The following is a 10,060-nucleotide window of genomic DNA, read 5'->3' as shown; positions in this document are numbered from 1 at the left end:
ACTAGTGTTCTCCCTTGTAGATCGCTGGATACTTCTCACTTTATCTGTCTGCTGTATGTTAGGTATATTTTACATTTATTGTCTTGTTAGTTAATAGAAAGTCACGCATAAGCTGATCAATGAGCATTACATTTTGTTAAAGTTTGATAAAGTTAATCAAAACAATAAAAAAGTGTACTTTTATAGATTTTTTTTATTTTTTATTTTATTGTTTTATTACAATGTGTTCTATTCAATTTTACCTTTTTAAATAATTATTGTTGTTATTTCAAAAATCATTATACACTTTGAAAATCTGTGCCTTGACTCACATTACACCCTGCTTTCAAAAGACCTTTAGGATAAAGGTGTAGAAAGGCAGCAAAGCTATTAAAACATTTTTAAAGACTGGAAAAGTTATTTGGAATGTGATTTTGATTTCAGGCTGCAATGAATAAAATAATTATTTCAAAAGTGTATGATGATTTTCAATAGGCACTGTATTTTTACTATAATTTGTAGAACAGTTACATCAAAACAGTAAAAGTGTAATACTACATTTATTTATTTATGTATTTATTTATTCATTCATTCATTCATTCATTCATTTAATAATTCCTGATTAAATAAAAAAAAAAAAAAAAATATATATATATATATATATATATATATATATATATATATATATATATATATATATATATATATATATATATATATATATATATATATATATATATATATTATCACTGTCGCCTCACAGCAAGAAGATCGCTGGTTTGAGTTCTGGGTCAGATGGCATTTTTGTGTGGCGTTTGATGTTCTGCCTGTGGGTTTCCTCCGGGTGCTCCAGTTTCCCCCACATTCCAAAGACATAGGTGAATTGAATAAACTAAATTGTGTAAATGAGTGTGTATGTAATGTGTGTAATGTTTCCCATTACTGGGTTGCAGCTGGCAAGTTCATTCCACTGTGGTGACCCCTGATGAATAAAAGGTCTAAGCTTTTAGGAAAATGAATGAATAATTAATAGTGACTATTTTTGCAGACATTGTACATTTATTTAATGAATGCAAATCATCACCTTAGAATTATAAGGTTCTATCTGACATTTTTGTCAAAATTGATTTATTGACATATTCTTATTAAATGACAACTTATTTACATTATGAGATGTTTTTTACAAGTAGTTTACATTATAAAAAAAAAAAAAAAACTAATGTTACACACATACAGTTTGCTATATGGATTGCAAAAACTTTGAAGCTCAATATCTCAAAATCATTCAGAACGCAGATAGAACCTTATAATTCCAAGGTGACAAAATGAAAACTATGGCAAGTCTCTGAAACTGCATCAGAAATGATCTATCATCATTTTTTCTTCAGAAGCAACTCGCAAGAAACAAGTCTCCTATTATTAGGACTATTATTGATTAGCATTATTATTCGGGAAAAAAGTCAGCGATTATTTTTCTGGCGCAGTAAACGTTGCGCTATTACAGCTGTGTACATTTTCTAGTGATTATGACAGCAGCAATTTATCATATGATGGAGAAGAGCATTATACGTTCTTGACTGCACTTTTATCTTTTTACAGAAATGATTCAGGTGTATCGATGTGGCAAATTAATAAGTAATAAATAATAATAAATTGATATTTAAAAAAACTAAGTCAGTTTTTGGGAGGAATAAGACCAAATTAGATCTGGTCGGTGTAGAGGCCATTTGAGTATAGTTGATTATAGTAAGTTTTGGAATATCGCATAAAAATTTGCTTAATGGTTTCATTTCATACACAACTGAGTAGCATAAATCTTTATCAGATAAGAAAATGTGCATAAACTACAATGAAAACTAATTTACTGAATTAATCCCAACATGCTCATGAAAAGATTTTACAGATCATGTGATAATAAAAATAGGCATAATGGTACAACATTGATGGACAAAGCAGTGGACTGACCACAGTGCATGACATCTCAAATGGTCAGATGTTGTTGTCTTTTGGTCATTCTAAAATTACTTTGCTAAAGTCCATCATCACTTTTGGGAGGTAATTATTCCAAACAACTCTGTCTTTATTGGCTGTGCTCTCAAAGACCTCTTCTTGGTATTTTGTATTATGAGTGATTTATTATATGTGGAAAAAAGGCCCACATTGGCTTGTCATACCACAGTGAATTCCATTTTTCTGTTTGATATTGACAATGTTGTTTTCTTTGACTCACTGGATAAAAACTTTTATTTGCAATTTTTTTTTTTTTTTTTTTTGCAAAATTACAATTTTGTGCATAAGTCTTGAACGGAAACAAAGCTGTAGATGGACAGGTTGTCTGTGGTGTTTAAAAACATGCCCAGTTGGTGCCAGGAGCACACAGAGACTAAGACAAACTTCTGTACACCAGCAGCAGCCTGAACCACTGGTACAAGGCAGGATAGATCCACAGTGAAAAACAAATACATTCAAAGATGATTCCTTCAATTTATTAAAAAAACAATGTATGTTAAGTGGTTATAAACGGTTTATTTGACCTGAATTTAAACAAACAAATTAAGTTGAATATTATTAATTGTAATTCGTTTGTTTAAATTCAACACAACTACATTGTTTACAACCGTTTTGCAGACATAATTTTATCAGTGCATGCTTTCATGTTGGTGTGCCTAGTTTTGACTGTACCATCACAGTGTTGCAGCTAAAATCTAGACTCACCAGATAAGGCAACTTGTGTGGATTGTAGCCATAGCTTGCTTTTAACTTTTACAGTATTTCTGCTGTAGCCTGGCTGCTACAAGGTTTGATGTTTGTTTATTTTATTTGGAGGTGCTATTCTGTAGACCTCAATACAGACTTTATAATATAGACATCAATACAGCCTGTATTGATTGGGTATTGCAGTTACTGTTGCCTTTCTATCTGCTCAGACTGGTGTCATTTTCCTTTGACCTGACATCAACAAGGATTTTTCACCCATTGAACGGCCACATATTAGCTATTTTCTTTTTTTCTGACTATTATCTTCAATGTTATAGATGGTTGCATAGTATGTGAAATTGCCAGTAAATCAGGTGTTACTGAAACATACAACGATATGGCATCATCAACCATCAGTGACATTCATGATTCATGTTGAATCAAAGCTCATCACCAACAGCATAAATGTAAAATAAAAAAATAAATAAAAACAACAAATGAAAATTGTGGCACAGTAGTGCTATTACCTCACAGCAAGAAGGTCGCTGGTTTGAGCCTCGACTGGGTCAGTTGGCATTTCTGTGTGGAGTTTGCATGTTCTCTCCTTGTTTGGGTTTCCTCCGGGTGTTCTGGTTTCCCCCACAAGTCCAAAGACATGCGGTACAGGTGAATTGGATAAGCTAAAATTGTCTGTAGTGTATATGTGTGAGTGAGAGTGTATGGGTGTTTCCCAGTGATGAATTGCAGCTGGAAGGGCATCCGCTGCGTAAAACATATGCTGGATAAGTTGGCGGTTCATTTCGCTGTGGCGACCCCAGATTAATAAAAGGACTAAGAAAATGAATAAATGAATGAAAATGAGCTGATATTTACTTAAAAAATAAACTCCATATTTTACCAGATCATTGATTATTACTAAATATTATGTAACAATTTAAAGTAACAATTAGCATTATTAATTACTGGCTTATTAAAATACCTGCCTATTATTAAGATATTAACTGTTTGTTAGTATTTATAACGTAAGATCTTATTCTACATTTCTAATCCTGCCCAATGACTAACCTAACCATCTTATTAGTTATTACTTAGCAACTAATAGTAGCTTATTGAGGTAAACGTATTGGTTATTGATTTGTTAACCCAGGGTTAAACAGTTTATGGGGTCTATTTTGATGGTCCATGCGCAAAACGCAGGGCGCAAATGCTTTCAAGGTGTGTCAGGACGCGATTTTGCTAATTTAAGGATGGGAAATCTGCCTTGCGCTTTGGCGCATGGTCTAAAAGGGTTAAGTTTATTTTCTTAATGAGTTATAGGTGTGTTTTAAGAATAAACCAATTAGAGTCTTATCTCCCATTCCCTTTAAGAGTCAGCTGCATACTCAAGAGCGCACTCGCTATTTACAGGACGCAAAGTAAGTCTAAGTGGAAAAAATGAGCATTTCACAAGCAAACAGTTAACAGTTTTTTAACAGAAAACTGTTAAACAGAGCATCCACTGCGTGAGAATGAGAGATAATGGAACTACTTTCACATTCACTCTTGGATAGGGAAACCTTTACGCACAGACATCAATTTATAAATAAATACTTTTGTTTGTTAAGAGCAAATATTCGTTTCAAAACTGTTTCTAAATTTAGTTCTAATTTCCAGCAAACGAATAAATGAATAATAATAGCAAAATGTGCTCAAAAACCTGAGTTATATCCTAAAACACATGCTGTGCCCCATATGGTCTAAAACCTGACAGGTGGACAAATCTAAGCTTGTTTTTAATAAAACAAATATAAATATGGATATAATAAATAATACTGCTAATAATAATATTATACAAAAACAAATTGTTATGAATGAACTGAAAAAGCCTCCCGAGATGAAGAAGACATAAAAGCAGTGGTTTTTCATATTTATGTAGGCTAGAAAATAATGTTTTGTAATATTTTAATCCTTTATATTTATATTCTATATCTATTCTTATTATATCCTATATATATCCCTAATATTTAAATTTTTTCATATGTAAAGATATTTGCCTATTGCTCTCTTGTGTGAATCAAGCAGTGTGTAAGCGAGGCGCAACTCTGTGCCGGAGTTTAGAACGGGTTTGTTTTGGTCTAATGAAAAATCTATTATAGTTTCTCAAAATAGCAACGCGCCAGCAGTGCACCTCAGAACGCTTTTCTTTTTATACCAGAACGCCTATGGGCGCAAAAATGAGCGCTAATGCATTTGCTATTTAAACAGCGCAGCGCAACGCCTCAAAACGACTCTTGCGCCAAGCTTAAACTACCAAAAGACTACTGCGTCATGCCTTGCGCCACACTGCGCCTGGTTTATAATAGGGCCCTTTAAGTTTTATTATTATTGTAATTATTATCATTATTATTATTATTATTATTATTATTATTATTATTATTATTATTGTTGTTGTTGTTGTTGTTGTTGTTGTTGTTGTTGTTGTTAAATCCATTCAGCTTTTCTCTTTGTCTGACAAAACCAATGTTAGCGTAGCTTAGCATAAATTATTGAATCAGATTAGCGCATCAGCATATCACGCAAAAAAAAAAAAAAAGAAAAAAGTTTTGATATTTTTCTTTCTATTGTTTACCTACAGTTGTATCGCATAATAATCATAATAATTTGTTGCCATAATATGGCTGCGGCAGACACAACGATATTACCCATCACCTGAATATAGTCCCCAACTACGTAACAGCATTGGCAGTATGGCAGTAATGTTCCCTGCTTATTACGCTGGAATGAAAGCATATTTTCTTGTTATACTTACCTACACTGTAAACGATTTCTTGTTAAATTAACAGTAAGTTACTGGCAACAATTATCCGGTAGCTGCTGTATTTCATAAAACAGTAACATTACTGTAATACTAATTACATTAGTATTAGATTAACTGTAAAATGTAATACATCATTTTACTGTTTTCTTTTTTTACTGTAACACCAATTACAGTAGTGATACACATACTGCAAAACTGAAAACAGTATTTTACTGTACATTTTTACCATGCAGAACTACGGTATTTTAACGTTACTTTCATTATTACTGTATAGTATTTTACAGTTATTAAATGTTATTTTATTGTATTTAATAGTGCTACTTTATAATGAGCAATGAGCAAAAAAAATTCAAAAATTGCACAAATATTATTTTAACTGTTCAAGAAATACAAGAAAAATAAAGAAACTGAAACTTTAACTTCACAATAAAAGTTTATTGTGTAAACCCTACTGAAACAGTAGCAATTATTCAATATAACAAAGCAACAGAACACTAATGAACAATTTATAATTAAAACCATTCAACAATTAATGTATCAAAAAGCATTAAAATTTTAAAAACAGGTGAATACTGCTACAAGACAGGAAATGATGAAGGCCAAATGATGTTGTGAAAAAGGGACAGTGAAAAAAGGGCAGCAGCACTTCTGATGATCCTGCAAAAATGACAAGCAAAATCAATCACTGGAGTAAAAACTAATCATGCCTCAAATTATTTCATTCATTCAGAAACCAAACACTGCAATATTGTTTTATATATATATATATATAAAACACTTTTTTTTATAATTTTTGTTGGCAAAATAGTTTGTTGTCAATTTACAATTACACTAACGTTAATGGGGAAAAAAAACGTCAAGTCAAAACTAGTCATTAACAAGTCTTAACTATGAACTAGTCTTCACATAATGTCTGACTCTGTATAGCTTGAATATCTAATTCCATGATCACACTACTAGCGCCTCCACCGATTTAAGAGGGGTGAACACAGTTCATTCTGACCTTAAGAGGCTACATATTTAAAATAAATAAATAAAATAATCTAATTTAACGTGACTAATGTTAATCAAGTACTTTTAAGCTTTTAACATGTGAAAATTCACTTCTAACTTACAGACAAGATTGCGTTAGAGAACATGAAAGCCGTAGGTGATTTTTTTTTAAATAATGCTAATGATGAGTTACTGACATTTGGTTCGTATAAAACAAAGTAATCACTAAGCATTCATTTTTTGCAAAATCTGCCGAAAGGCGCAGCGACACGACAAAATGTGTTAAAGTTGAGCAAAGAACTGTAGAGTAGTCAAGCAATCTACTTCATGAAATGTTTGTGGTAATATTTTGCGGTCAATTCGTATTACTGTATTTCAATATGCAGTGATGGCATGTCAGTGAGACAAATAAATCTTTAATAGAGTAATTTTGTTCAATTTATTATTATTTTTTTTTTACGAACACCTCTCCAGTGACATTTCCTCAAATTAAATCATCATGACGTTACTGTGCACAGCATCAGTAAAAAGTTAAGAATAATTTAAATACCAAATTTTTTAAAACAGTCACTGCTGATTACAAACTAACATTAAAGATAGGCTTACAGAAATCCTGTATGCATGATAATATGAAGATTTATTACTCACTGATGTCGAAGCACTTCGTCAGAGATGTAGACAGGACAGAATATGTGCCATCAAATGAGCTCTTGTGCAGTCTTTGTTGGACATCAAGGTAGTATGTTCACCCACACTGTAAAAAAAAAAAAAATCTAAATAATCTAAAAAAAACAATAATTTTATTTATTAAATACTTGCTTACCCATATATAGATGTAAAAGTAACCAAAATAAATAATTTATTAAAATGTGAGGGATACTAAGCATGTTTGTTCTACAGAGAGAAGTAAACGATTACTTTAAGCATTGATTCTAATGAATCTATTTCTGAACTACATTCAACCTCGCCTCGGAAACAGCATTTTTGAGCATTTAGATCAGGGGTGCTCAACCCTGTTCCTGGAGATCTACCTTTCCGCAGAGCTCACCTGCAACCTTGATCAAGAACACCTGTCTTTATTTACCAAGTGCTCCTTCAGATACTATTTAGTTGGTTAGTTGATGTTTGATCAGGGTTGAAGCTAAACTCTGCAGAAAGGTCGATCTCCAGCAACAGGGTTGAGCACCCCTGTTTAAGACAATGAAAAAGACATCTAGATGATATTTTATATTCAATCATTTGTTGTGAAATTTAAATGACTTCTATTCAGTATATACATAAAACAAAATTAGAATAAGAATAAAAAAATAATACTCAATGCCAAATAAAATACTTCAGATCTAAATAAAGCAGGTGTTTTTACCTAAAGGTTCCTTTCCTCCAGGTAGTTTAGCTGCAGATCGCTCCACATCTGTACTTTATTTGGTTCTTGACTTAAGAGTAACTGGTGTCGCATTCCAGGTCCATCACAATCTGAGCTAAAAAGACAATATGGCAAAAGACAAGACACAAATAAATAAGTCTCAGAATAAAATATGTAAAAGGATAGTTTACTATTCTGCCACCATTACTCCATGAGTTTTTAACCAGTTTGAATTTCTGTTGAACACTAAAGCAGATATTTTGAAGAATGTCAGAAACCTGTAACTATTGACATCTATATTTGAACCAAATTTCTTTAAAAAAAATATACGAGTTTGATGTTTAATGGAACAAAAAAAAATCTTAACTATTTTGAAACAAGTGGAGGATGCCAAATATGCTATTATTTTCATTTTTGGGTGAACTGTCCCTTCAACTTATGACATAAAAAAACAATATTCAACCAAACTTACAGTTTCCAGGCTGTTTGAAAAAAAACAAACACGGCCGGTAAAATTGCTAATAAACACAAAGACTAGTTATAGTAAAAAATCTGTCTAATATTTACTCAGCATTTGATAGCCAAATAGCCTAGCCATGGTTGTTTTATTAATTCATTCATTTTCTTTTCGGCTTAGTCCCTTTATTAATCTGGGGTCACCACAGCGGAATGAACCGCCAACTTATAAAGCATTTGTTTTATGCAGCAGATAACCTTCCAGCCCCAACCCATCTCTGGGAAACATCCACACACACTCATTCACACTCATACACTACGGACAGTTTAACTTACCCAATTCACCTGCAACGCATGTCTTTGGACTGTGGGGGAAACCGGAGCATCTGGAGGAAACCCACGCGAACGCAGGGAGAACATGCAAACTCCACACAGAAACGCCAACTGACCCAGCCGAGGCTCGAACCGGCGACCTTCTTGCTGTGAGGCGACCGCACTACTTACTGTGCCACTGTGTCGCTACTGGAAGAAGAAAAAGAGTTTGTACATGAAACTCCTCACAACAAATCTGTGAACAAGTTGACATTTCAAAATCTAATCAAAATGAAGAAGACATGAACATTACCTTGAACAATCAAGTAAGGAGTGATTGGTAGCATCAGTTTTTCAACATCAATTACTGTAGCTGCAAAAAAGATAAATATAATAAGAGTAAAATAAGACTTAACATTTAATAATCTAAATCTATGGTACAACCATACCAATCTGTATGGGGTTAAAATAAATTTGTATACAAATCTTTCCCTACACCTGAACACTAAAAATAAAATGTACAATTAATGATACACTAACGTTATACAATAAGCTCATTAACCAGTGTGAAATAGACAATTAATATGTATTATGTTAGTATTAATGTTAGCTTAAAAGACATCAACTGAATTTTATTATCAGCTCAATTTAATAAAACAGTTTAGACTTGTTTCATTGTGAGTTTAGTTTAAATAATTAAGTTAACTTACAGTTAACAAATTTAACCATAATGATAACTTAGTCATAATGACCACATGAAGACCAGAGCTTACCTTAACGTTAAACGTTTAACTTTTCATGGTGACTTTGCCTTCATCTCAGTGTTGTGCTGAAATAGAAAATGCAGTTAACGTTACACTGAGTAAAAGTTATGTTTTTTTTTCAGGTAACGTTACTATGGTCAAAAACTCACTCAAGATAATCTCACTGTACGTTATCTAATACCTCGCAAACACTAACGTTACAAACACGGTCTGGCGTCGAATAACGTGACATAAGAACCTAACTTACAACTAAAGTAACTTGGTTAATTATTTTAAATTACACACACACTACACAGAAATATACACAAAACAAAACTTTAACGGACAGAATTTGACTTTTAAACACTTACCGAGGATGAATTCACTGGAGGAAAAGGCGACAGGTGGATTTCAAATTAGGATAGCCGTTTGCCTGGTGAATGTCGAATCGACTCTGTTCGGTTTAATGAATCGGCTCCTTAGAACAGTAAAGAGTCGAATCCGCCTAAAACCGATTCCTTTTCGTATATTATTGTAAGACACAACAATGAATCATTAATATATCGTTATACTACTCGGCCACACACATTTATACACATATTGCTGAATGTGCTAGTAAACACGTGTGATAAAATAATTCCCGAGCAAACAGTTCAATCCGATTCGGTGTCGTTTGAGTTCTGAACCGAACTAGTGCAAACGTGATATTGATTAAATAGT

The 10,060-nt window shown here is 32.6% G+C and overlaps 1 long non-coding RNA gene across 2 annotated transcripts; it reads right to left on the bottom strand.

The window, feature by feature from the left end:
• Positions 1–5,890: 5,890 nt before the first annotated feature.
• Positions 5,891–9,845, bottom strand: LOC137488224 (uncharacterized). 2 transcript variants are annotated; one of them, XR_012394111.1, is made up of 8 exons: positions 9,712–9,785; positions 9,543–9,610; positions 9,371–9,426; positions 8,911–8,970; positions 8,622–8,807; positions 7,830–7,944; positions 7,115–7,220; positions 5,892–6,130 (listed from the first exon to the last, which is right to left on the bottom strand). It is a non-coding gene; the product is annotated as an uncharacterized lncRNA (long non-coding RNA). The 2 variants fall into 2 exon arrangements; XR_011007174.2 differs by lacking the exon at positions 9,543–9,610 and having other exon boundaries at positions 5,891–6,130; positions 9,712–9,845.
• Between the last annotated feature and the right edge of the window lie 215 nt (positions 9,846–10,060).

The sequence above is a fragment of the Danio rerio genome, chromosome 18, assembly GCF_049306965.1.
Source record: "Danio rerio strain Tuebingen ecotype United States chromosome 18, GRCz12tu, whole genome shotgun sequence".
NCBI lineage: Eukaryota > Metazoa > Chordata > Actinopteri > Cypriniformes > Danionidae > Danio > Danio rerio.
Note: the sequence above shows the minus strand (reverse complement) of the source record. Positions and strands in the feature narration are given on the sequence as shown.